At 42.1% G+C, this 17,975-nt stretch overlaps 36 non-coding genes across 36 annotated transcripts; all 36 read left to right on the top strand.

Annotated features, from left to right (window-relative positions):
* Positions 1-25: 25 nt before the first annotated feature.
* On the top strand, positions 26-98 carry TRNAV-AAC (transfer RNA valine (anticodon AAC)). The gene has a single exon. It is a non-coding gene; the product is annotated as a tRNA-Val (tRNA).
* A 489-nt stretch (positions 99-587) lies between these two features.
* TRNAV-UAC (transfer RNA valine (anticodon UAC)) lies at positions 588-660 on the top strand. Its single transcript has one exon. It is a non-coding gene; the product is annotated as a tRNA-Val (tRNA).
* A 110-nt stretch (positions 661-770) lies between these two features.
* Positions 771-843, top strand: TRNAV-AAC (transfer RNA valine (anticodon AAC)). Its single transcript has one exon. It is a non-coding gene; the product is annotated as a tRNA-Val (tRNA).
* Positions 844-1,332: 489 nt separating this feature from the next.
* Positions 1,333-1,405, top strand: TRNAV-UAC (transfer RNA valine (anticodon UAC)). The gene has a single exon. It is a non-coding gene; the product is annotated as a tRNA-Val (tRNA).
* Positions 1,406-1,515: 110 nt separating this feature from the next.
* On the top strand, positions 1,516-1,588 carry TRNAV-AAC (transfer RNA valine (anticodon AAC)). The gene has a single exon. It is a non-coding gene; the product is annotated as a tRNA-Val (tRNA).
* Positions 1,589-2,077: 489 nt separating this feature from the next.
* Positions 2,078-2,150, top strand: TRNAV-UAC (transfer RNA valine (anticodon UAC)). The gene has a single exon. It is a non-coding gene; the product is annotated as a tRNA-Val (tRNA).
* A 110-nt stretch (positions 2,151-2,260) lies between these two features.
* TRNAV-AAC (transfer RNA valine (anticodon AAC)) lies at positions 2,261-2,333 on the top strand. The gene has a single exon. It is a non-coding gene; the product is annotated as a tRNA-Val (tRNA).
* A 918-nt stretch (positions 2,334-3,251) lies between these two features.
* Positions 3,252-3,324, top strand: TRNAV-UAC (transfer RNA valine (anticodon UAC)). The gene has a single exon. It is a non-coding gene; the product is annotated as a tRNA-Val (tRNA).
* Positions 3,325-3,434: 110 nt separating this feature from the next.
* Positions 3,435-3,507, top strand: TRNAV-AAC (transfer RNA valine (anticodon AAC)). The gene has a single exon. It is a non-coding gene; the product is annotated as a tRNA-Val (tRNA).
* A 489-nt stretch (positions 3,508-3,996) lies between these two features.
* TRNAV-UAC (transfer RNA valine (anticodon UAC)) lies at positions 3,997-4,069 on the top strand. Its single transcript has one exon. It is a non-coding gene; the product is annotated as a tRNA-Val (tRNA).
* Positions 4,070-4,179: 110 nt separating this feature from the next.
* Positions 4,180-4,252, top strand: TRNAV-AAC (transfer RNA valine (anticodon AAC)). The gene has a single exon. It is a non-coding gene; the product is annotated as a tRNA-Val (tRNA).
* A 489-nt stretch (positions 4,253-4,741) lies between these two features.
* Positions 4,742-4,814, top strand: TRNAV-UAC (transfer RNA valine (anticodon UAC)). The gene has a single exon. It is a non-coding gene; the product is annotated as a tRNA-Val (tRNA).
* A 110-nt stretch (positions 4,815-4,924) lies between these two features.
* TRNAV-AAC (transfer RNA valine (anticodon AAC)) lies at positions 4,925-4,997 on the top strand. Its single transcript has one exon. It is a non-coding gene; the product is annotated as a tRNA-Val (tRNA).
* Positions 4,998-5,486: 489 nt separating this feature from the next.
* Positions 5,487-5,559, top strand: TRNAV-UAC (transfer RNA valine (anticodon UAC)). Its single transcript has one exon. It is a non-coding gene; the product is annotated as a tRNA-Val (tRNA).
* A 110-nt stretch (positions 5,560-5,669) lies between these two features.
* On the top strand, positions 5,670-5,742 carry TRNAV-AAC (transfer RNA valine (anticodon AAC)). The gene has a single exon. It is a non-coding gene; the product is annotated as a tRNA-Val (tRNA).
* A 489-nt stretch (positions 5,743-6,231) lies between these two features.
* Positions 6,232-6,304, top strand: TRNAV-UAC (transfer RNA valine (anticodon UAC)). The gene has a single exon. It is a non-coding gene; the product is annotated as a tRNA-Val (tRNA).
* A 697-nt stretch (positions 6,305-7,001) lies between these two features.
* TRNAV-AAC (transfer RNA valine (anticodon AAC)) lies at positions 7,002-7,074 on the top strand. Its single transcript has one exon. It is a non-coding gene; the product is annotated as a tRNA-Val (tRNA).
* A 646-nt stretch (positions 7,075-7,720) lies between these two features.
* Positions 7,721-7,793, top strand: TRNAV-UAC (transfer RNA valine (anticodon UAC)). Its single transcript has one exon. It is a non-coding gene; the product is annotated as a tRNA-Val (tRNA).
* A 268-nt stretch (positions 7,794-8,061) lies between these two features.
* Positions 8,062-8,134, top strand: TRNAV-AAC (transfer RNA valine (anticodon AAC)). Its single transcript has one exon. It is a non-coding gene; the product is annotated as a tRNA-Val (tRNA).
* Positions 8,135-8,869: 735 nt separating this feature from the next.
* On the top strand, positions 8,870-8,942 carry TRNAV-UAC (transfer RNA valine (anticodon UAC)). Its single transcript has one exon. It is a non-coding gene; the product is annotated as a tRNA-Val (tRNA).
* Positions 8,943-9,273: 331 nt separating this feature from the next.
* Positions 9,274-9,346, top strand: TRNAV-AAC (transfer RNA valine (anticodon AAC)). Its single transcript has one exon. It is a non-coding gene; the product is annotated as a tRNA-Val (tRNA).
* A 331-nt stretch (positions 9,347-9,677) lies between these two features.
* TRNAV-UAC (transfer RNA valine (anticodon UAC)) lies at positions 9,678-9,750 on the top strand. The gene has a single exon. It is a non-coding gene; the product is annotated as a tRNA-Val (tRNA).
* Positions 9,751-9,860: 110 nt separating this feature from the next.
* Positions 9,861-9,933, top strand: TRNAV-AAC (transfer RNA valine (anticodon AAC)). Its single transcript has one exon. It is a non-coding gene; the product is annotated as a tRNA-Val (tRNA).
* A 489-nt stretch (positions 9,934-10,422) lies between these two features.
* On the top strand, positions 10,423-10,495 carry TRNAV-UAC (transfer RNA valine (anticodon UAC)). The gene has a single exon. It is a non-coding gene; the product is annotated as a tRNA-Val (tRNA).
* Positions 10,496-10,605: 110 nt separating this feature from the next.
* Positions 10,606-10,678, top strand: TRNAV-AAC (transfer RNA valine (anticodon AAC)). The gene has a single exon. It is a non-coding gene; the product is annotated as a tRNA-Val (tRNA).
* Positions 10,679-12,859: 2,181 nt separating this feature from the next.
* TRNAV-UAC (transfer RNA valine (anticodon UAC)) lies at positions 12,860-12,932 on the top strand. The gene has a single exon. It is a non-coding gene; the product is annotated as a tRNA-Val (tRNA).
* Positions 12,933-13,042: 110 nt separating this feature from the next.
* Positions 13,043-13,115, top strand: TRNAV-AAC (transfer RNA valine (anticodon AAC)). Its single transcript has one exon. It is a non-coding gene; the product is annotated as a tRNA-Val (tRNA).
* Positions 13,116-13,446: 331 nt separating this feature from the next.
* Positions 13,447-13,519, top strand: TRNAV-UAC (transfer RNA valine (anticodon UAC)). The gene has a single exon. It is a non-coding gene; the product is annotated as a tRNA-Val (tRNA).
* A 110-nt stretch (positions 13,520-13,629) lies between these two features.
* Positions 13,630-13,702, top strand: TRNAV-AAC (transfer RNA valine (anticodon AAC)). Its single transcript has one exon. It is a non-coding gene; the product is annotated as a tRNA-Val (tRNA).
* Positions 13,703-14,778: 1,076 nt separating this feature from the next.
* Positions 14,779-14,851, top strand: TRNAV-UAC (transfer RNA valine (anticodon UAC)). The gene has a single exon. It is a non-coding gene; the product is annotated as a tRNA-Val (tRNA).
* Positions 14,852-15,365: 514 nt separating this feature from the next.
* TRNAV-UAC (transfer RNA valine (anticodon UAC)) lies at positions 15,366-15,438 on the top strand. The gene has a single exon. It is a non-coding gene; the product is annotated as a tRNA-Val (tRNA).
* A 110-nt stretch (positions 15,439-15,548) lies between these two features.
* Positions 15,549-15,621, top strand: TRNAV-AAC (transfer RNA valine (anticodon AAC)). The gene has a single exon. It is a non-coding gene; the product is annotated as a tRNA-Val (tRNA).
* A 331-nt stretch (positions 15,622-15,952) lies between these two features.
* Positions 15,953-16,025, top strand: TRNAV-UAC (transfer RNA valine (anticodon UAC)). The gene has a single exon. It is a non-coding gene; the product is annotated as a tRNA-Val (tRNA).
* Positions 16,026-16,135: 110 nt separating this feature from the next.
* TRNAV-AAC (transfer RNA valine (anticodon AAC)) lies at positions 16,136-16,208 on the top strand. The gene has a single exon. It is a non-coding gene; the product is annotated as a tRNA-Val (tRNA).
* Positions 16,209-16,539: 331 nt separating this feature from the next.
* Positions 16,540-16,612, top strand: TRNAV-UAC (transfer RNA valine (anticodon UAC)). Its single transcript has one exon. It is a non-coding gene; the product is annotated as a tRNA-Val (tRNA).
* Positions 16,613-17,284: 672 nt separating this feature from the next.
* On the top strand, positions 17,285-17,357 carry TRNAV-UAC (transfer RNA valine (anticodon UAC)). The gene has a single exon. It is a non-coding gene; the product is annotated as a tRNA-Val (tRNA).
* The last annotated feature ends 618 nt before the right edge of the window (positions 17,358-17,975 follow it).

Genomic DNA, 17,975 nt, shown 5'->3' on the forward strand with positions numbered 1-17,975 from the left:
ATCGTATTTACGATGGCTATGACGGGTATCTATGGTGTAGTGGTTATCACGTCCGCCTAACACGCGGAAGGTCCCAGGTTCGAGCCCTGGTAGATACATAATGCTCTTTTTTGACTTGTTGTTAGAACGAAACTTTCGGAGGTTTTTGGCAATTTTTTTAAATTGAAAAGTGAAATGTTTTGGGTATCTATGGTGTAGTGGTTATCACGTCCGCCTAACACGCGGAAGGTCCCTGGTTCGAGCCCTGGTAGATACATAATGTTCTTTTTTGACTTGTTGTTAGAACGAAACTTTCGGAGGTTTTTGGCAATTTTTTCAAATTGAAAAGTGACATATTTTGGGTCCTTGGTAGTATAGTGCTGAGTATCACCGCCTGTTTTACGGAAGACCTGAGTTAAATTCCCCGCCGGGGAGGCATGACCGGCTTCAGTTTTTAAAGATTGCAGAAAATATTTTGGTGGCAATGAAACTGTTTCTTCTTAATACCAAAAATATCCGTTTTAAAGAAATCCACTGGTTCAGGCCTTGGTCAAAATGCAACCCTATCACCCAGACGATTTTCGTCAGTTCATGTTACAGTCGCTAGCGTATCTATGGTGTAGTGGTTATCACGTCCGCTTTACACGCGGAAGGTCTCAGGTTCGAGCCCTGATAGATACAAAGAAGGTTGATATTTTAGCGATACGTGGACGAGTGAATTGGAGGCTCTCGGTCTCGAAAATTTGCCCATTTTTAAAACAGTTTCATCGTATTTACGATGGCTATGACGGGTATCTATGGTGTAGTGGTTATCACGTCCGCCTAACACGCGGAAGGTCCCAGGTTCGAGCCCTGGTAGATACATAATGCTCTTTTTTGACTTGTTGTTAGAACGAAACTTTCGGAGGTTTTTGGCAATTTTTTTAAATTGAAAAGTGAAATGTTTTGGGTATCTATGGTGTAGTGGTTATCACGTCCGCCTAACACGCGGAAGGTCCCTGGTTCGAGCCCTGGTAGATACATAATGTTCTTTTTTGACTTGTTGTTAGAACGAAACTTTCGGAGGTTTTTGGCAATTTTTTTAAATTGAAAAGTGACATATTTTGGGTCCTTGGTAGTATAGTGCTGAGTATCACCGCCTGTTTTACGGAAGACCTGAGTTTAATTCCCCGCCGGGGAGGCATGACCGGCTTCAGTTTTTAAAGTTTGCAGAAAATATTTTGGTGGCAATGAAACTGTTTCTTCTTAATACCAAAAATATCCGTTTTAAAGAAATCCACTGGTTCAGGCCTTGGTCAAAATGCAACCCTATCACCCAGACGATTTTCGTCAGTTCATGTTACAGTCGCTAGCGTATCTATGGTGTAGTGGTTATCACGTCCGCTTTACACGCGGAAGGTCTCAGGTTCGAGCCCTGATAGATACAAAGAAGGTTGATATTTTAGCGATACGTGGACGAGTGAATTGGAGGCTCTCGGTCTCGAAAATTTGCCCATTTTTAAAACAGTTTCATCGTATTTACGATGGCTATGACGGGTATCTATGGTGTAGTGGTTATCACGTCCGCCTAACACGCGGAAGGTCCCAGGTTCGAGCCCTGGTAGATACATAATGCTCTTTTTTGACTTGTTGTTAGAACGAAACTTTCGGAGGTTTTTGGCAATTTTTTTAAATTGAAAAGTGAAATGTTTTGGGTATCTATGGTGTAGTGGTTATCACGTCCGCCTAACACGCGGAAGGTCCCTGGTTCGAGCCCTGGTAGATACATAATGTTCTTTTCTGACTTGTTGTTAGAACGAAACTTTCGGAGGTTTTTGGCAATTTTTTTAAATTGAAAAGTGACATATTTTGGGTCCTTGGTAGTATAGTGCTGAGTATCACCGCCTGTTTTACGGAAGACCTGAGTTTAATTCCCCGCCGGGGAGGCATGACCGGCTTCAGTTTTTAAAGATTGCAGAAAATATTTTGGTGGCAATGAAACGGTTTCTTCTTAATACCAAAAATATCCGTTTTAAAGAAATCCACTGCTTCAGGCCTTGGTAAAAATGCAACCCTATCTCCAAGACGATTTTCGTCAGTTCATGTTGCAGTCGCTAGCGTTTCTATGGTGTAGTGGTTATCACGTCCGCTTTACACGCGGAAGGTCTCAGGTTCGAGCCCTGATAGGTACAAAGAAGGTTGATATTTTAGCGATATGTGGACGAGTGAATTGGCGGCTCTCGGTCTCGAAAATTTGCCCATTTTTAGAACGGTTTCATCGTATTTACGATGGCTATGACGGGTATCTATGGTGTAGTGGTTATCACGTCCGCCTAACACGCGGAAGGTCCCAGGTTCGAGCCCTGGTAGATACATAATGTTCTTTTTTGACTTGTTGTTAGAACGAAACTTTCGGAGGTTTTTGGCAATTTTTTTAAATTGAAAAGTGACATTTTTTGGGTCCTTGGTAGTATAGTGCTGAGTATCACCGCCTGTTTTACGGAAGACCTGAGTTAAATTCCCCGCCGGGGAGGCATGACCGGCTTCAGTTTTTAAAGATTGCAGAAAATATTTTGGTGGCAATGAAACGGTTTCTTCTTGTTACCAAAAATATCCGTTTTAAAGAAATCCACTGGTTCAGGCCTTGGTCAAAATGCAACCCTATCTCCAAGACGATTTTCGTCAGTTCATGTTGCAGTCGCAAGCGTATCTATGGTGTAGTGGTTATCACGTCCGCTTTACACGCGGAAGGTCTCAGGTTCGAGCCCTTATAGATACATAGAAGGTTGATATTTTAGCGATATGTGGACGAGTGAATTGGAGGCTCTCGGTCTCGAAAATTTGCCCATTTTTAAAACAGTTTCATCGTATTTACGACGGCTATGACGGGTATCTATGGTGTAGTGGTTATCACGTCCGCCTAACACGCGGAAGGTCCCAGGATCGAGCCCTGGTAGATACATAATGTTCTTTTTTGCCTTGTTGTTAGAACGAAACTTTCGGAGGTTTTTGGCAATTTTTTTAAATTGAAAAGTGACATATTATGGGTCCTTGGTAGTATAGTGCTGAGTATCACCGCCTGTTTTACGGAAGACCTGAGTTAAATTCCCCGCCGGGGAGGCATTACCGGCTTCAGTTTTTAAAGATTGCAGAAAATATTTTGGTGGCAATGAAACGGTTTCTTCTTAATACCAAAAATATCCGTTTTAAAGAAATCCACTGGTTCAGGCCTTGGTAAAAATGCAACCCTATCTCCAAGACGATTTTCGTCAGTTCATGTTGCAGTCGCAAGCGTATCTATGGTGTAGTGGTTATCACGTCCGCTTTACACGCGGAAGGTCTCAGGTTCGAGCCCTGATAGATACATAGAAGGTTGATATTTTAGCGATATGTGGACGAGTGAATTGGAGGCTCTCGGTCTCGAAAATTTGCCCATTTTTAAAACAGTTTCATCGTATTTACGATGGCTATGACGGGTATCTATGGTGTAGTGGTTATCACGTCCGCCTAACACGCGGAAGGTCCCAGGTTCGAGCCCTGGTAGATACATAATGCTCTTTTTTGACTTGTTGTTAGAACGAAACTTTCGGAGGTTTTTGGCAATTTTTTTAAATTGAAAAGTGAAATGTTTTGGGTATCTATGGTGTAGTGGTTATCACGTCCGCCTAACACGCGGAAGGTCCCTGGTTCGAGCCCTGGTAGATACATAATGTTCTTTTTTGACTTGTTGTTAGAACGAAACTTTCGGAGGTTTTTGGCAATTTTTTCAAATTGAAAAGTGACATATTTTGGGTCCTTGGTAGTATAGTGCTGAGTATCACCGCCTGTTTTACGGAAGACCTGAGTTAAATTCCCCGCCGGGGAGGCATGACCGGCTTCAGTTTTTAAAGATTGCAGAAAATATTTTGGTGGCAATGAAACTGTTTCTTCTTAATACCAAAAATATCCGTTTTAAAGAAATCCACTGGTTCAGGCCTTGGTCAAAATGCAACCCTATCACCCAGACGATTTTCGTCAGTTCATGTTACAGTCGCTAGCGTATCTATGGTGTAGTGGTTATCACGTCCGCTTTACACGCGGAAGGTCTCAGGTTCGAGCCCTGATAGATACAAAGAAGGTTGATATTTTAGCGATACGTGGACGAGTGAATTGGAGGCTCTCGGTCTCGAAAATTTGCCCATTTTTAAAACAGTTTCATCGTATTTACGATGGCTATGACGGGTATCTATGGTGTAGTGGTTATCACGTCCGCCTAACACGCGGAAGGTCCCAGGTTCGAGCCCTGGTAGATACATAATGCTCTTTTTTGACTTGTTGTTAGAACGAAACTTTCGGAGGTTTTTGGCAATTTTTTTAAATTGAAAAGTGAAATGTTTTGGGTATCTATGGTGTAGTGGTTATCACGTCCGCCTAACACGCGGAAGGTCCCTGGTTTGAGCCCTGGTAGATACATAATGTTCTTTTTTGACTTGTTGTTAGAACGAAACTTTCGGAGGTTTTTGGCAATTTTTTTAAATTGAAAAGTGACATATTTTGGGTCCTTGGTAGTATAGTGCTGAGTATCACCGCCTGTTTTACGGAAGACCTGAGTTTAATTCCCCGCCGGGGAGGCATGACCGGCTTCAGTTTTTAAAGTTTGCAGAAAATATTTTGGTGGCAATGAAACTGTTTCTTCTTAATACCAAAAATATCCGTTTTAAAGAAATCCACTGGTTCAGGCCTTGGTCAAAATGCAACCCTATCACCCAGACGATTTTCGTCAGTTCATGTTACAGTCGCTAGCGTATCTATGGTGTAGTGGTTATCACGTCCGCTTTACACGCGGAAGGTCTCAGGTTCGAGCCCTGATAGATACAAAGAAGGTTGATATTTTAGCGATACGTGGACGAGTGAATTGGAGGCTCTCGGTCTCGAAAATTTGCCCATTTTTAAAACAGTTTCATCGTATTTACGATGGCTATGACGGGTATCTATGGTGTAGTGGTTATCACGTCCGCCTAACACGCGGAAGGTCCCAGGTTCGAGCCCTGGTAGATACATAATGCTCTTTTTTGACTTGTTGTTAGAACGAAACTTTCGGAGGTTTTTGGCAATTTTTTTAAATTGAAAAGTGAAATGTTTTGGGTATCTATGGTGTAGTGGTTATCACGTCCGCCTAACACGCGGAAGGTCCCTGGTTTGAGCCCTGGTAGATACATAATGTTCTTTTTTGACTTGTTGTTAGAACGAAACTTTCGGAGGTTTTTGGCAATTTTTTTAAATTGAAAAGTGACATATTTTGGGTCCTTGGTAGTATAGTGCTGAGTATCACCGCCTGTTTTACGGAAGACCTGAGTTTAATTCCCCGCCGGGGAGGCATGACCGGCTTCAGTTTTTAAAGTTTGCAGAAAATATTTTGGTGGCAATGAAACTGTTTCTTCTTAATACCAAAAATATCCGTTTTAAAGAAATCCACTGGTTCAGGCCTTGGTCAAAATGCAACCCTATCACCCAGACGATTTTCGTCAGTTCATGTTACAGTCGCTAGCGTATCTATGGTGTAGTGGTTATCACGTCCGCTTTACACGCGGAAGGTCTCAGGTTCGAGCCCTGATAGATACAAAGAAGGTTGATATTTTAGCGATACGTGGACGAGTGAATTGGAGGCTCTCGGTCTCGAAAATTTGCCCATTTTTAAAACAGTTTCATCGTATTTACGATGGCTATGACGGGTATCTATGGTGTAGTGGTTATCACGTCCGCCTAACACGCGGAAGGTCCCAGGTTCGAGCCCTGGTAGATACATAATGCTCTTTTTTGACTTGTTGTTAGAACGAAACTTTCGGAGGTTTTTGGCAATTTTTTTAAATTGAAAAGTGAAATGTTTTGGGTATCTATGGTGTAGTGGTTATCACGTCCGCCTAACACGCGGAAGGTCCCTGGTTCGAGCCCTGGTAGATACATAATGTTCTTTTCTGACTTGTTGTTAGAACGAAACTTTCGGAGGTTTTTGGCAATTTTTTTAAATTGAAAAGTGACATATTTTGGGTCCTTGGTAGTATAGTGCTGAGTATCACCGCCTGTTTTACGGAAGACCTGAGTTTAATTCCCCGCCGGGGAGGCATGACCGGCTTCAGTTTTTAAAGATTGCAGAAAATATTTTGGTGGCAATGAAACGGTTTCTTCTTAATACCAAAAATATCCGTTTTAAAGAAATCCACTGGTTCAGGCCTTGGTAAAAATGCAACCCTATCTCCAAGACGATTTTCGTCAGTTCATGTTGCAGTCGCTAGCGTTTCTATGGTGTAGTGGTTATCACGTCCGCTTTACACGCGGAAGGTCTCAGGTTCGAGCCCTGATAGGTACAAAGAAGGTTGATATTTTAGCGATATGTGGACGAGTGAATTGGCGGCTCTCGGTCTCGAAAATTTGCCCATTTTTAAAACGGTTTCATCGTATTTACGATGGCTATGACGGGTATCTATGGTGTAGTGGTTATCACGTCCGCCTAACACGCGTAAGGTCCCAGGTTCGAGCCCTGGTAGATACATAATGTTCTTTTTTGACTTGTTGTTAGAACGAAACTTTCGGAGGTTTTTGGCAATTTTTTTAAATTGAAAAGTGACATTTTTTGGGTCCTTGGTAGTATAGTGCTGAGTATCACCGCCTGTTTTACGGAAGACCTGAGTTAAATTCCCCGCCGGGGAGGCATGACCGGCTTCAGTTTTTAAAGATTGCAGAAAATATTTTGGTGGCAATGAAACGGTTTCTTCTTGTTACCAAAAATATCCGTTTTAAAGAAATCCACTGGTTCAGGCCTTGGTCAAAATGCAACCCTATCTCCAAGACGATTTTCGTCAGTTCATGTTGCAGTCGCAAGCGTATCTATGGTGTAGTGGTTATCACGTCCGCTTTACACGCGGAAGGTCTCAGGTTCGAGCCCTTATAGATACATAGAAGGTTGATATTTTAGCGATATGTGGACGAGTGAATTGGAGGCTCTCGGTCTCGAAAATTTGCCCATTTTTAAAACAGTTTCATCGTATTTACGATGGCTATGACGGGTATCTATGGTGTAGTGGTTATCACGTCCGCCTAACACGCGGAAGGTCCCAGGTTCGAGCCCTGGTAGATACATAATGCTCTTTTTTGACTTGTTGTTAGAACGAAACTTTCGGAGGTTTTTGGCAATTTTTTTAAATTAAAAGTGAAATGTTTTGGGTATCTATGGTGTAGTGGTTATCACGTCCGCCTAACACGCGGAAGGTCCCTGGTTCGAGCCCTAGTAGATACATAATGTTCTTTTTTGACTTGTTGTTAGAACGAAACTTTCGGAGGTTTTTGGCAATTTTTTTAAATTGAAAAGTGACATATTTTGGGTATCTATGGTGAAGTGGTTATCACGTCCGCCTAACACGCGGAAGGTCCCAGGTTCGAGCCCTGGTAGATACATAATGTTCTTTTTTGACTTGTTGTTAGAACGAAACTTTCGGAGGTTTTTGGCAATTTTTTCAAATTGAAAAGTGACATATTTTGGGTCCTTGGTAGTATAGTGCTGAGTATCACCGCCTGTTTTACGGAAGACCTGAGTTAAATTCCCCGCCGGGGAGGCATGACCGGCTTCAGTTTTTAAAGATTGCAGAAAATATTTTGGTGGCAATGAAACTGTTTCTTCTTAATACCAAAAATATCCGTTTTAAAGAAATCCACTGGTTCAGGCCTTGGTCAAAATGCAACCCTATCACCCAGACGATTTTCGTCAGTTCATGTTACAGTCGCTAGCGTATCTATGGTGTAGTGGTTATCACGTCCGCTTTACACGCGGAAGGTCTCAGGTTCGAGCCCTGATAGATACAAAGAAGGTTGATATTTTAGCGATATGTGGACGAGTGAATTGGAGGCTCTCGGTCTCGAAAATTTGCCCATTTTTAAAACAGTTTCATCGTATTTACGATGGCTATGATGGGTATCTATGGTGTAGTGGTTATCACGTCCGCCTAACACGCGGAAGGTACCAGGTTCGAGCCCTGGTAGATACATAATGCTCTTTTTTGACTTGTTGTTAGACCGAAACTTTCGGAGGTTTTTGGCAATTTTTTTAAATTGAAAAGTGAAATGTTTTGGGTATCTATGGTGTAGTGGTTATCACGTCCGCCTAACACGCGGAAGGTCCCAGGTTCGAGCCCTGGTAGATACATAATGTTCTTTTTTGACTTGTTGTTAGAACGAAACTTTCGGAGATTTTTGGCAATTTTTTTAAATTGAAAAGTGACATTTTTTGGGTCCTTGGTAGTATAGTGCTGAGTATCACCGCCTGTTTTACGGAAGACCTGAGTTAAATTCCCCGCCGGGGAGGCATGACCGGCTTTAGTTTTTAAAGATTGCAGAAAATATTTTGGTGGCAATGAAACGGTTTCTTCTTAATACCAAAAATATCCGTTTTAAAGAAATCCACTGGTTCAGGCCTTGGTCAAAATGCAACCCTATCACCCAGACGATTTTCGTCAGTTCATGTTACAGTCGCTAGCGTATCTATGGTGTAGTGGTTATCACATCCGCCTAACACGCGGAAGGTCCCAGGTTCGAGCCCTGGTAGATACATAATGTTCTTTTTTGACTTGTTGTTAGAACGAAACTTTCGGAGGTTTTTGGCAATTTTTTTAAATTGAAAAGTGACATATTTTGGGTCCTTGGTAGTATAGTGCTGAGTATCACCGCCTGATTTACGGAAGACCTGAGTTAAATTCCCCGCCGGGGAGGCATGACCGGCTTCAGTTTTTAAAGATTGCAGAAAATATTTTGGTGGCAATGAAACGGTTTCTTCTTAATACCAAAAATATCCGTTTTAAAGAAATCCTCTGGTTCAGGCCTTGGTCAAAATGCAACCCTATCACCCAGACGATTTTCGTCAGTTCATGTTACAGTCGCTAGCGTATCTATGGTGTAGTGGTTATCACGTCCGCTTTACACGCGGAAGGTTCCAGGTTCGAGCCCTGGTAGATACATAATGTTCTTTTTTGACTTGTTGTTAGAACGAAACTTTCGGAGGTTTTTGGCAATTTTTTCAAATTGAAAAGTGACATATTTTGGGTCCTTGGTAGTATAGTGCTGAGTATCACCGCCTGTTTTACGGAAGACCTGAGTTAAATTCCCCGCCGGGGAGGCATGACCGGCTTCAGTTTTTAAAGATTGCAGAAAATATTTTGGTGGCAATGAAACTGTTTCTTCTTAATACCAAAAATATCCGTTTTAAAGAAATCCACTGGTTCAGGCCTTGGTCAAAATGCAACCCTATCACCCAGACGATTTTCGTCAGTTCATGTTACAGTCGCTAGCGTATCTATGGTGTAGTGGTTATCACGTCCGCCTAACACGCGGAAGGTCCCAGGTTCGAGCCCTGGTAGATACATAATGTTCTTTTTTGACTTGTTGTTAGAACGAAACTTTCGGAGGTTTTTGGCAATTTTTTTAAATTGAAAAGTGACATTTTTTGGGTCCTTGGTAGTATAGTGCTGAGTATCACCGCCTGTTTTACGGAAGACCTGAGTTAAATTCCCCGCCGGGGAGGCATGACCGGCTTCAGTTTTTAAAGATTGCAGAAAATATTTTGGTGGCAATGAAACGGTTTCTTCTTAATACCAAAAATATCCGTTTTAAAGAAATCCACTGGTTCAGGCCTTGGTCAAAATGCAACCCTATCTCCAAGACGATTTTCGTCAGTTCATGTTGCAGTCGCAAGCGTATCTATGGTGTAGTGGTTATCACGTCCGCTTTACACGCGGAAGGTCTCAGGTTCGAGCCCTGATAGATACATAGAAGGTTGATATTTTAGCGATATGTGGACGAGTGAATTGGAGGCTCTCGGTCTCGAAAATTTGCCCATTTTTAAAACAGTTTCATCGTATTTACGATGGTTATGACGGGTATCTATGGTGTAGTGGTTATCACGTCCGCCTAACACGCGGAAGGTCCCAGGTTCGAGCCCTGGTAGATACATAATGCTCTTTTTTGACTTGTTGTTAGAACGAAACTTTCGGAGGTTTTTGGCAATTTTTTTAAATTGAAAAGTGAAATGTTTTGGGTATCTATGGTGTAGTGGTTATCACGTCCGCCTAACACGCGGAAGGTCCCTGGTTCGAGCCCTGGTAGATACATAATGTTCTTTTTTGACTTGTTGTTAGAACGAAACTTTCGGAGATTTTTGGCAATTTTTTTAAATTGAAAAGTGACATTTTTTGGGTCCTTGGTAGTATAGTGCTGAGTATCACCGCCTGTTTTACGGAAGACCTGAGTTAAATTCCCCGCCGGGGAGGCATGACCGGCTTTAGTTTTTAAAGATTGCAGAAAATATTTTGGTGGCAATGAAACGGTTTCTTCTTAATACCAAAAATATCCGTTTTAAAGAAATCCACTGGTTCAGGCCTTGGTCAAAATGCAACCCTATCTCCAAGACGATTTTCGTCAGTTCATGTTGCAGTCGCAAGCGTATCTATGGTGTAGTGGTTATCACGTCCGCTTTACACGCGGAAGGTCTCAGGTTCGAGCCCTGATAGATACATAGAAGGTTGATATTTTAGCGATATGTGGACGAGTGAATTGGAGGCTCTCGGTCTCGAAAATTTGCCCATTTTTAAAACAGTTTCATCGTATTTACGATGGCTATGACGGGTATCTATGGTGTAGTGGTTATCACGTCCGCCTAACACGCGGAAGGTCCCAGGTTCGAGCCCTGGTAGATACATAATGCTCTTTTTTGACTTGTTGTTAGAACGAAACTTTCGGAGGTTTTTGGCAATTTTTTTAAATTGAAAAGTGAAATGTTTTGGGTATCTATGGTGTAGTGGTTATCACGTCCGCCTAACACGCGGAAGGTCCCTGGTTCGAGCCCTGGTAGATACATAATGTTCTTTTTTGACTTGTTGTTAGAACGAAACTTTCGGAGGTTTTTGGCAATTTTTACCTCTCCGAGGGGACAAAGTCCCCTAGGAGGGGTTATACAACGACCGTGTCTGTCTGTGGGTCTGTGGGTGGGTCTGTGGGTGGGTCTGTCTGTCTGTCAGGACTGCGAACGCGTTCGCATTTTCGGTGCAAAGTGTAATCACTGCGTACGCAGTTTCTCAAAGGGTTGGCAAAACCACCGTGTGACGGTGAGCGTTAACGGATGCATTTGCGGTTTGGTTTGGATGGTGTTTTTTCGCTCACCGTCGTGACGGTTTGGTGTATTACGTTTTTGTAATGTTTATACGTACGTTGTGAGTGTTGAATTTGTTGTGTTTGTGTTCTGATGGTTGTGCATGCTGAGTCTGTTGTGTTTATATGGGCGTTTTCTCTCCAACTTCTTCTTAATGACTTTGGGACGGACCGAGTGCTGAGTGTAATGCTACCGCTCAACGTCCAATGGCAGGGTTTCCACCAGTTGTACACGGTATTCGTCTTAGTATCAATTTGCGATCGCATCGGGCGGGATTTGAACCCGAGACCTCCTGATTGACAGGCGGACGTTCTACCACAGAACCACCGACACTTGTTACGCCTTATTGAAAATTAGACCTTCAGCTTTATCGGAAGCGTATTTAATAGAGTAGGAAATTTTGGTTTAATTGAAATAGAATTGAAATTGAAATTATTGCATCGAAGAAATTCTAATTTAGCGTTTCTCTATTGATTAAAAACAAATGCGCCACCCAGGTTTCGAACCCAGACCATTCGGCTTGGCAGTCGAGCGCTCTACCACAGAACCACCGATAGCTGCTTAGATTCACTGAAATTAAGACAGGCATCGTAAGCATAATAGGTAATAAAGTCTTTTTTTATTAATGAATTTATGAAGGCCTAATCTGGTATTTTTTAAAGGTTAAATCTTGTTTTAGCGCAGTCAGCCGAGATTAGAGGGTTAAAGGGTAGACCCTGTGGGTGGTCCACTTTCTTAACGACCTATATATAGTTCTGTTAATTCAAAGGAGATAATTTAACGTTAATTGCTTTAAGAGCTGGCGGTTAGTCAAGTGGCTCTCTGTGCTTTGTTGATGGTAAGGTTTTTGCTTCTTGTAAATACATTTGGTGTGGATATTTGGATATCTACGATTTCTAACGCAGTCAATGATTTCTTGGGTGTGCGAGTCATTATATGATATTGGAAATTGGACGGCTTTGGTCTTTTTCATGTGGTATGCGTCACAACGTCAACAGGAAGTGAACGAGTCGTCCACTACCAGATATCTACGGTATCTTCATCAAGGGCGAGTGTTGAAATAAAATGAGCGTTAAAGATGCGGCAAGTATTTCGTAAGCGAGTAATTCCAAAAAGCCTCTGTAGATATTTCTTTCATTAAAATTTGCTTCGTATTATATTTAACTGATAAACTTGTTCTGTAAAAGGGTTTAATTCAATTGTGCATTGTTATAGTACGTCTAACTTACTGTTGTAACTACTTAACTTATGATATTCTGAATAAATTAAAATTGGTCGTTTCGTCTCAATTATTTTAATTATAATTAAAATTTTATACCGGGCGGGATAGAAATGGGTTAATATTTTTAACAAATAACTCTAAATTGCGGAGATATATCTTTAAGGGTTATCTCGATAAATTAATACCACTAGGGACAATTCTTCCGAGGAGAGGTATATTTTGGCTTGCCAACTTGTTTTAAATTGAAAAGTGACATATTTTGGGTCCTTGGTAGTATAGTGCTGAGTATCACCGCCTGTTTTACGGAAGACCTGAGTTAAATTCCCCGCCGGGGAGGCATGACCGGCTTCAGTTTTTAAAGATTGCAGAAAATATTTTGGTGGCAATGAAACGGTTTCTTCTTAATACCAAAAATATCCGTTTTAAAGAAATCCACTGGTTCAGGCCTTGGTCAAAATGCAACCCTATCTCCAAGACGATTTTCGTCAGTTCATGTTGCAGTCGCTAGCGTATCTATGGTGTAGTGGTTATCACGTCCGCTTTACATGCGGAAGGTCTCAGGTTCGAGCCCTGATAGATACAAAGAAGGTTGATATTTTAGCGATATGTGGACGAGTGAATTGAAGGCTCTCGGTCTCGAAAATTTGCCCATTTTTAAAACGGTTTCATCGTATTTACGATGGCTATGACGGGTATCTATGGTGTAGTGGTTATCACGTCCGCCTAACACGCGGAAGGTCCCAGGTTCGAGCCCTGGTAGATACATAATGTTCTTTTTTGACTTGTTGTTAGAACGAAACTTTCGGAGGTTTTTGGCAATTTTTTTAAATTGAAAAGTGACATTTTTTGGGTCCTTGGTAGTATAGTGCTGAGTATCACCGCCTGTTTTACGGAAGACCTGAGTTAAATTCCCCGCCGGGGAGGCATGACCGGCTTCAGTTTTTAAAGATTGCAGAAAATATTTTGGTGGCAATGAAACGGTTTCTTCTTAATACCAAAAATATCCGTTTTAAAGAAATCCACTGGTTCAGGCCTTGGTCAAAATGCAACCCTATCACCCAGACGATTTTCGTCAGTTCATGTTACAGTCGCTAGCGTATCTATGGTGTAGTGGTTATCACGTCCGCTTTACACGCGGAAGGTCTCAGGTTCGAGCCCTGATAGATACAAAGAAGGTTGATATTTTAGCGATATGTGGACGAGTGAATTGGAAGCTCTCGGTCTCGATAATTTGCCCATTTTTAAAACAGTTTCATCGTATTTACGATGGCCATGACGGGTATCTATGGTGTAGTGGTTATCACGTCCGCCTAACACGCGGAAGGTCCCAGGTTCGAGCCCTGGTAGATACATAATGCTCTTTTTTGACTTGTTGTTAGAACGAAACTTTCGGAGGTTTTTGGCAATTTTTTTAAATTGAAAAGTGAAATGTTTTGGGTATCTATGGTGTAGTGGTTATCACGTCCGCCTAACACGCGGAAGGTCCCTGGTTCGAGCCCTGGTAGATACATAATGTTCTTTTTTGACTTGTTGTTAGAACGAAACTTTCGGAGGTTTTTGGCAATTTTTTTAAATTGAAAAGTGACATATTTTGGGTCCTTGGTAGTATAGTGCTGAGTATCACCGCCTGTTTTACGGAAGACCTGAGTTAAATTCCCCGCCGGGGAGGCATGACCGGCTTCAGTTTTTAAAGATAACAGAAAATATTTTGGTGGCAATGAAACGGTTTCTTCTTAATACCAAAAATATCCGTTTTAAAGAAATCCACTGGTTCAGGCCTTGGTCAAAATGCAACCCTATCTCCAAGACGATTTTCGTCAGTTCATGTTGCAGTCGCTAGCGTATCTATGGTGTAGTGGTTATCCCGTCCGCTTTACACGCGGAAGGTCTCAGGTTCGAGCCCTGATAGGTACAAAGAAGGTTGATATTTTAGCGAGATGTGGACGAGTGAATTGGAGGCTCTCGGTCTCGAAAATTTGCCCATTTTTCAAACGGTTTCATCGTATTTACGATGGCTGTGACGGGCATCTATGGTGTAGTGGTTATCACGTCCGCCTAACACGCGGAAGGTCCCAGGTTCGAGCCCTGGTAGACACATAATGTTCTTTTTTGACTTGTTGTTAGAACGAAACTTTCGGAGGTTTTTGGCAATTTTTTTAAATTGAAAAGTGACATATTTTGGGTCCTTGGTAGTATAGTGCTGAGTATCACCGCCTGTTTTACGGAAGACCTGAGTTAAATTCCCCGCCGGGGAGGCATGACCGGCTTCAGTTTTTAAAGATTGCAGAAAATATTTTGGTGGCAATGAAACGGTTTCTTCTTAATACCAAAAATATCCGTTTTAAAGAAATCCACTGGTTCAGGCCTTGGTAAAAATGCAACCCTATCTCCAAGACGATTTTCGTCAGTTCATGTTGCAGTCGCTAGCGTATCTATGGTGTAGTGGTTATCACGTCCGCTTTACATGCGGAAGGTCTCAGGTTCGAGCCCTGATAGATACAAAGAAGGTTGATATTTTAACGATATGTGGACGAGTGAATTGGAGGCTCTCGGTCTCGAAAATTTGCCCATTTTTAAAACAGTTTCATCGTATTTACGACGGCTATGACGGGTATCTATGGTGTAGTGGTTATCACGTCCGCCTAACACGCGGAAGGTCCCAGGATCGAGCCCTGGTAGATACATAATGTTCTTTTTTGCCTTGTTGTTAGAACGAAACTTTCGGAGGTTTTTGGCAATTTTTTTAAATTGAAAAGTGACATATTTTGGGTCCTTGGTAGTATAGTGCTGAGTATCACCGCCTGTTTTACGGAAGACCTGAGTTAAATTCCCCGCCGGGGAGGCATGACCGGCTTCAGTTTTTAAAGATTGCAGAAAATATTTTGGTGGCAATGAAACGGTTTCTTCTTAATACCAAAAATATCCGTTTTAAAGAAATCCACTGGTTCAGGCCTTGGTAAAAATGCAACCCTATCTCCAAGACGGTTTTCGTCAGTTCATGTTGCAGTCGCTAGCGTATCTATGGTGTAGTGGTTATCACGTCCGCTTTACACGCGGAAGGTCTCAGGTTCGAGCCCTGATAGGTACAAAGAAGGTTGATATTTTAGCGATATGTGGACGAGTGAATTGGCGGCTCTCGGTCTCGAAAATTTGCCCATTTTTAAAACGGTTTCATCGTATTTACGATGGCTATGACGGGTATCTATGGTGTAGTGGTTATCACGTCCGCCTAACACGCGGAAGGTCCCAGGTTCGAGCCCTGGTAGATACATAATGTTCTTTTTTGCCTTGTTGTTAGAACGAAACTTTCGGAGGTTTTTGGCAATTTTTTTAAATTGAAAAGTGACATATTTTGGGTCCTTGGTAGTATAGTGCTGAGTATCACCGCCTGTTTTACGGAAGACCTGAGTTAAATTCCCCGCCGGGGAGGCATGACCGGCTTCAGTTTTTAAAGATTGCAGAAAATATTTTGGTGGCAATGAAACGGTTTCTTCTTAATACCAAAAATATCCGTTTTAAAGAAATCCACTGGTTCAGGCCTTGGTAAAAATGCAACCCTATCTCCAAGACGATTTTCGTCAGTTCATGTTGCAGTCGCTAGCGTATCTATGGTGTAGTGGTTATCACGTCCGCTTTACACGCGGAAGGTCTCAGGTTCGAGCCCTGATAGGTACAAAGAAGGTTGATATTTTAGCGATATGTGGACGAGTGAATTGGCGGCTCTCGGTCTCGAAAATTTGCCCATTTTTAAAACGGTTTCATCGTATTTACGATGGCTATGACGGGTATCTATGGTGTAGTGGTTATCACGTCCGCCTAACACGCGGAAGGTCCCAGGTTCGAGCCCTGGTAGATACATAATGTTCTTTTTTGACTTGTTGTTAGAACGAAACTTTCGGAGGTTTTTGGCAATTTTTTTAAATTGAAAAGTGACATTTTTTGGGTCCTTGGTAGTATAGTGCTGAGTATCACCGCCTGTTTTACGGAAGACCTGAGTTAAATTCCCCGCCGGGGAGGCATGACCGGCTTCAGTTTTTAAAGATTGCAGAAAATATTTTGGTGGCAATGAAACGGTTTCTTCTTGTTACCAAAAATATCCGTTTTAAAGAAATCCACTGGTTCAGGCCTTGGTAAAAATGCAACCCTATCTCCAAGACGATTTTCGTCAGTTCATGTTGCAGTCGCTAGCGTATCTATGGTGTAGTGGTTATCACGTCCGCTTTACACGCGGAAGGTCTCAGGTTCGAGCCCTGATAGATACATAGAAGGTTGATATTTTAGCGATATGTGGACGAGTGAATTGGAGGCTCTCGGTCTCGAAAATTTGCCCATTTTTAAAACAGTTTCATCGTATTTACGATGGCTATGACGGGTAACTATGGTGTAGTGGTTATCACGTCCGCCTAACACGCGGAAGGTCCCAGGTTCGAGCCCTGGTAGATACATAATGCTCTTTTTTGACTTGTTGTTAGAACGAAACTTTCGGAGGTTTTTGGCAATTTTTTTAAATTGAAAAGTGAAATGTTTTGGGTATCTATGGTGTAGTGGTTATCACGTCCGCCTAACACGCGGAAGGTCCCTGGTTCGAGCCCTGGTAGATACATAATGTTCTTTTTTGACTTGTTGTTAGAACGAAACTTTCGGAGGTTTTTGGCAATTTTTTTAAATTGAAAAGTGACATATTTTGGGTCCTTGGTAGTATAGTGCTGAGTATCACCGCCTGTTTTACGGAAGACCTGAGTTAAATTCCCCGCCGGGGAGGCATGACCGGCTTCAGTTTTTAAAGATTGCAGAAAATATTTTGGTGGCAATGAAACGGTTTCTTCTTAATACCAAAAATATCCGTTTTAAAGAAATCCACTGGTTCAGGCCTTGGTCAAAATGCAACCCTATCTCCAAGACGATTTTCGTCAGTTCATGTTGCAGTCGCTAGCGTATCTATGGTGTAGTGGTTATCACGTCCGCTTTACACGCGGAAGGTCTCAGGTTCGAGCCCTGATAGATACAAAGAAGGTTGATATTTTAGCGATATGTGGACGAGTGAATTGAAGGCTCTCGGTCTCGAAAATTTGCCCATTTTTAAAACGGTTTCATCGTATTTACGATGGCTATGACGGGTATCTATGGTGTAGTGGTTATCACGTCCGCCTAACACGCTGAAGGTCCCAGGTTCGAGCCCTGGTAGATACATAATGCTCTTTTTTGACTTGTTGTTAGAACGAAACTTTCGGAGGTTTTTGGCAATTTTTTTAAATTGAAAAGTGACATTTTTTGGGTCCTTGGTAGTATAGTGCTGAGTATCACCGCCTGTTTTACGGAAGACCTGAGTTAAATTCCCCGCCGGGGAGCAATTACCGGCTTCAGTTTTTAAAGATTGCAGAAAATATTTTGGTGGCAATGAAACGGTTTCTTCTTAATACCAAAAATATCCGTTTTAAAGAAATCCACTGGTTCAGGCCTTGGTCAAAATGCAACCCTATCTCCAAGACGATTTTCGTCAGTTCATGTTGCAGTCGCTAGCGTATCTATGGTGTAGTGGTTATCCCGTCCGCTTTACACGCGGAAGGTCTCAGGTTCGAGCCCTGATAGGTACAAAGAAGGTTGATATTTTAGCGAGATGTGGAC

Source organism: Leiobunum rupestre, chromosome 3 (assembly GCF_980474605.1).
Source record: "Leiobunum rupestre chromosome 3, qqLeiRupe1.1.hap1, whole genome shotgun sequence".
Classification (NCBI taxonomy): Eukaryota; Metazoa; Arthropoda; class Arachnida; order Opiliones; family Sclerosomatidae; genus Leiobunum; species Leiobunum rupestre.